The sequence below is a fragment of the Eucalyptus grandis genome, chromosome 1 (assembly GCF_016545825.1).
Source record: "Eucalyptus grandis isolate ANBG69807.140 chromosome 1, ASM1654582v1, whole genome shotgun sequence".
Lineage (NCBI taxonomy): Eukaryota > Viridiplantae > Streptophyta > Magnoliopsida > Myrtales > Myrtaceae > Eucalyptus > Eucalyptus grandis.
The window spans coordinates 29,241,682-29,246,681 of record NC_052612.1 but is presented as its reverse complement, the minus strand read 5'-3'; the positions used below and the strand labels follow the sequence as shown (position 1 = coordinate 29,246,681).

Here is a 5,000-nt window from a genome sequence, read left to right as displayed (position 1 = left end):
ATTGGAAGCATTGATCCAATTCAAAAAAAAAATTATGTTTCGCAATTAAATAATCCAATTTTCCATTTTTAATTGACCCTTGGATACAAATCACGAGAATGTATATTTTTCCTCGAATCCTTCGTTGAGAGGTAAAGGATTAAATCCTTTTAAGAAATAAAGTTTTTCTTCGGAATATGAATCAAATCAAACCGAGGGATCCCTTAACTATAAAAGGGATTAATAAAACGAATCACACTTTTACCACTAAACTATACCCGCTACAATGCGATTATTGTATATAAATGAAACTTTTGTCGAACAAAAAAAGGTAATCGGACGTAATCAAGATAGGATCCAAAACAAAATAATGATGAAAATTATAGCATTGACGTGTTTGTTTTGGTTTTGTCAGTAAACCTAATCAGATTAGTAAAAGAGCACTCCTAATTCAAAATTGAAATAAAGAAAGAACAAGTTCTTTCTTTTGCTGGAGGATTTTTGACAGAACAGATAGGGCTCGATAAAACTATTTATGTTATGACATAAGAATGCATTGCACAACAATCCACAGTTCCTTATTTTATTTTTCTTTTTTTCCAGTAAAGGAAAAAAAAATAAGAAAAGAAAGAATAATAATAATAAAAAATGACACTTTGATTCTATAGAATCAAATTCCATATCAGAGGAATGGAAAGATCCCTTCTTCTGATTGTTGTTTCAATAATCAATAATAAGCATTTTTGTTTTCAAACAAATCATTTTATCTATATCTATGATTTGGAATGGAACAAAAAATGGCCCGGCTAGGTACTGACCAGGCCAGGCCGTGAAAAGAAAAAAAGCTCTTTCGGAAGAAGAGGTATTCTTGCTTTTTTATTTTTTTTTTATTCGAAATATCTCTTTAGAACCTTTTCTTTATCTAAATGGGATTGCTTATAAAAGTAGTATATATTAAAGTTGTATATATTAATAGAGTAAAAAAAAATAAAGAGAGATAAAGAAAGGCTTTTTTTCAAGCCTTACTTTTTGTGTAATGTAAGATAGTAATTATCCTTTTTCAATTGGGAGAGATGGCTGAGTGGACTAAAGCGTCGGATTGCTAATCCGTTGTACGAGTTTTTCGTACCGAGGGTTCGAATCCCTCTCTTTCCGTTTCCGTTGATGACTTGTTATTTTATTTATTTTTTTTTCAAAACCTTTCCTTTGTTTTTGTTTTTTTTTTTATTTCATATAATAAATAAGGATGTACAATAGATAAAATCCTAAGTAAAATAGATAAAATCCTAAGTAAGAACATTGAAAAATTAAGCAAGTAAAAAGAAAGGCCTTTTTATTCTTCACGTCCAGGATTACGTCCTGGATCATTAGATAGGAATCCAAAGATGAAGAGAGAAACAAAAAATATCACTACTGTATAAACAAAGAGTTTGAGAGTAAGCATTACACAATCTCCAAGATCTTTTTTTTTTTTCAAAAAAAAGAGAATAGATTCTCCATTTTTATACCCCATATCCTATTTTGACACCAATAAACAAAATGGTTTCTCGAAATCAAAAATCAAAAAGAATTTTCAGAAATTCATTTGGAATAAGAGTCGAGTCTTTCATAAAAAAAAATCTTTCCTATTTTGAAATGACTCTAAAAGGGTTTTTCAATAAATGAAAAAGAATCCGAATGAGGAAAGGAAAGAGGGGAGTCAGATTTTTTGCAGCTATCTAAGAATTGTTTGAATCGAGGGTTCATGTTCATGCTGTAAGACTTATCCGATCTTATCCATTGTTCCCATTTTTTTTTTCGAATAAATCATGTCTAGGACAGTATTAAAGATCTCATCGAAAACTTACAGCAGCTTGCCAAACAAAGGCTAAGAGAAAAAAGAGAAGGGGTATTACTGGCATAAAATCTACGATTGGATTCAAAAAAGCGTAGGCCTCAGGCAATTTGGCTAAGAAAAAACTACTTGAATAAAGGGTGGAATGAAGACAGATACAGATCAAACTAAAGATATTAAGCATAACAAACATTTTTTTTTCTTGGACTTGGAGATAATTGTATTTTGATTGAGTTATTGTTATTGATAATTGATATCCCTTAAAAATGAAAAAAAAAAAGGTAAGGGATACCAAAAAATCCTTCTTTGAACTCACCCAATCAAAAATCCTTCAATTCTCAAAAAAGAATAGAAGAAATCATACTTTTATACAATATCTTAATTGAATTATATGTAATGATCAATAAATTCAGCTTCATTGTATATCTACACGTGTCAAAACCCTAGGAACAATAGAGTCCATAGATATTTATTTTCGATTGGAATTGACGAACAACCAAAAACAATACTACTCTTTAGTAGTATTGAATAGAAATTGAAATGGGGCGTGGCCAAGTGGTAAGGCAACGGGTTTTGGTCCCGCTATTCGGAGGTTCGAATCCTTCCGTCCCAGGGAATACCTATTCTATATATAGATAGAAACATAGATAGAAATATCTATTATCACAATAAAGAAAGGTTTTCTTTTTGAACTACCTTCTCTACTCTTTAAGAGTTAAATATTGGATATTATGTGATTCTTGTTTCTGATTTTTAATGATTCTATTCTTCTTTAAATCCTATTTTTTCACAAATTAAATTCAACTAAGATACATATAGATGAAACTGAATCGAGTTGTGATCTAGGAATCTAGATTCGAAGAATTGGAAATAAAGAAAAAAGGGGGTTGCAAAAGAGGTTGAATGCGCTTTTCATCGTATGTCCATCCCCTTTGAATATTGAATATTCATATTGAAGTTTAAGTTAGTTACTTCGAAAAGCCTTACGTCCCATATAATAAGAATTAATTAACAATGTAAGATAGCAATTTAACTAGCTGTGCTTGTACAAATTGGAAAATTGGATTAAGAAATAATCAAGTTACATACATATAACGTATCTATTTTCTTTGAACCTCATTTTTAGGTATTTCATTTCGTATTTGATTTGGTTCGCATATATAATTGTAAATATATGTAATAATATATACAGGGGGGTAATTCATACATCCTATATTCTATTCCCCTTGCTTTAAATAAAAATTATTGAACGAACCCCCACCAGTCAAAGAAACTACGCGTAAAATGAGGAAATGCTTAATGTATTATTGTCGTTCTATTTCAGTGATAACGTTTTTTGGTTTTTTGAAAAAGATTTTGGATCCGTTAATTTGAAATATTCTATATTGAATATTCATAATTCATTCCAATGACAATTGTTCAGTTTATCTGATAGAGGGAATTCTTTTTTTTATGATTTTCTTTTTCAGTATGAAATGAAAGAAAAAGAGCCTAAATCTTCCTTTACATCAACTTTTTTTTATTCACTCCACGAAAAAAAGAAATAAATTTCTTTTTCTATCTATCTATATTTTTTTAATCACTGAGGTTTAATTCAAAGATGAATTATTTATGATGATAAATGCAATCTTTAGGAAAACTTTATTCAAATAGTGATATCCAGGTAGGTTTTTTTTCAATTCAATAACTATTTGAATTGAATGATTTCTTATGAGTATTTGATATTCGAAGAAGTCTAAGATTGTTGAATATATCCTCTCAAGTTACTTGAAGATGCAATGTAGATTCAATACAAAGAACTTTTTTCTTCCTAATATTTCGAAATTAATAAATAAAATAAAAATATTGCATTCATCCAATAAAAACAAAATCGAGGATTAAATTGAATTCTTTCTAAGACTTCTTTAGAAACCAATGGAACGACCGAACAAATGACTATTCATGATTCCCTAATTGAATCAATTACATATCAGTTCCAAACTAGAGGAATGTTATGGTAAAACTTCGTTTGAAACGATGTGGTAGAAAGCAACGTGCGACTTGAAGGACATGATCAGTTGTGGATTCTTACACCCACCCTTTTTATTATATAGGAATGAAGGTGCTCTTGGCTCGACATCCTTTGTTCTGTTCCACTCGAAACCTCATTTTTTCTTGGGTTGTAGTGTAAACAGTATGTGATGTAGCTCGAGTAGAAAGTATTGATTCATTTCTCAGGGCAAGGATCTAGGGTTAGTGCCAATTAATAAGTTGGAACAACTTCGTAAGTGTAGTCTATTTTCGATTTCTAAATCGAAAGGATCCAATTCGAGCAAGTTTCAAATCCAAAAAAGGAAAATTTGTTGGAATTAGTGAAACTCTTTTGATCAAAAGTGTATCTTGCGGGAATCAACCGTTTATGATTCTTTGATAGAAATAAATCAGAAAAAGGGCCGTGTTGCTGCCATTTTGAAACGATTAAAAATCACCGAAGTAATGTCTAAACCCAATGATTCAAGGCAAAGATAAAATATTTTGGAACAAGGAAATATCTTTTTTTTAATTGTCTCGACAACTAGATCAAGAACAAGGAGTCCAAATATATTCTAAATGAGACAAAGAAAAAGGGGTTAGAGACCACTCAAAAAATCAAATACATAAGGGTTTTCTTTTGAGCTATTTCATATTTCCGAGTTACTCAACTTGAGTTTTGAGAATACAAATGATTTTTTTTTTGATAAAGAAAAAGAAGAATAAAAAAGTATTAAATAATCTTAGTCTAATTGATTTGATTTAATGCTTTTATAGATCTATTTGACATTCGAATTGTATACATAGACATATCTTCTAATTTCTCGAGCCGTACGAAGAGAAAGCTTCGTATACGTTTCTAGGGGGGGTTCTAGTTTATCTACGTCTATCCCAATGAGCCGTTTATCGAATCGTTGCAATTGATGTCCGATCCCGAAGAGAAGGAAGAGATCTTCGGAAAGTGGGTTTTTATGATCCGATAAATAATCAAACGTATTTAAATATTCCTGCTATTCTATTTTTTCTTGAAAAAGGTGCTCAACCTACAGGAACTGTTTATGATATTTTAAAGAAAGCGGGGGTTTCTTTTTAGAGAATTTCGTCTTAATTTAAAGGAAAGTCAATTAATGAAATACAAAAGAAGAGGGTGTGGGTGATTCGTATATAGCTTTGTATA

General features: G+C 30.3%; 1 protein-coding gene and 1 non-coding gene across 2 annotated transcripts in view; both read left to right on the top strand.

Annotated features, from left to right (window-relative positions):
- The window catches only part of LOC120293078 (ATP synthase subunit alpha, chloroplastic), a 10,106-nt gene extending 7,978 nt beyond the window's left edge, over nucleotides 1-2,128 (top strand). Inside the window, exon 1 of the mRNA XM_039311806.1 lies at nucleotides 1-2,128. This exon is cut by the window's left edge and continues 7,978 nt beyond it. The gene's annotated coding sequence lies outside the window, so the exon portion shown is untranslated.
- TRNAS-GCU lies at nucleotides 1,047-1,134 on the top strand. The gene has a single exon. It is a non-coding gene; the product is annotated as a tRNA-Ser (tRNA).
- Nucleotides 2,129-5,000: the final 2,872 nt, after the last annotated feature.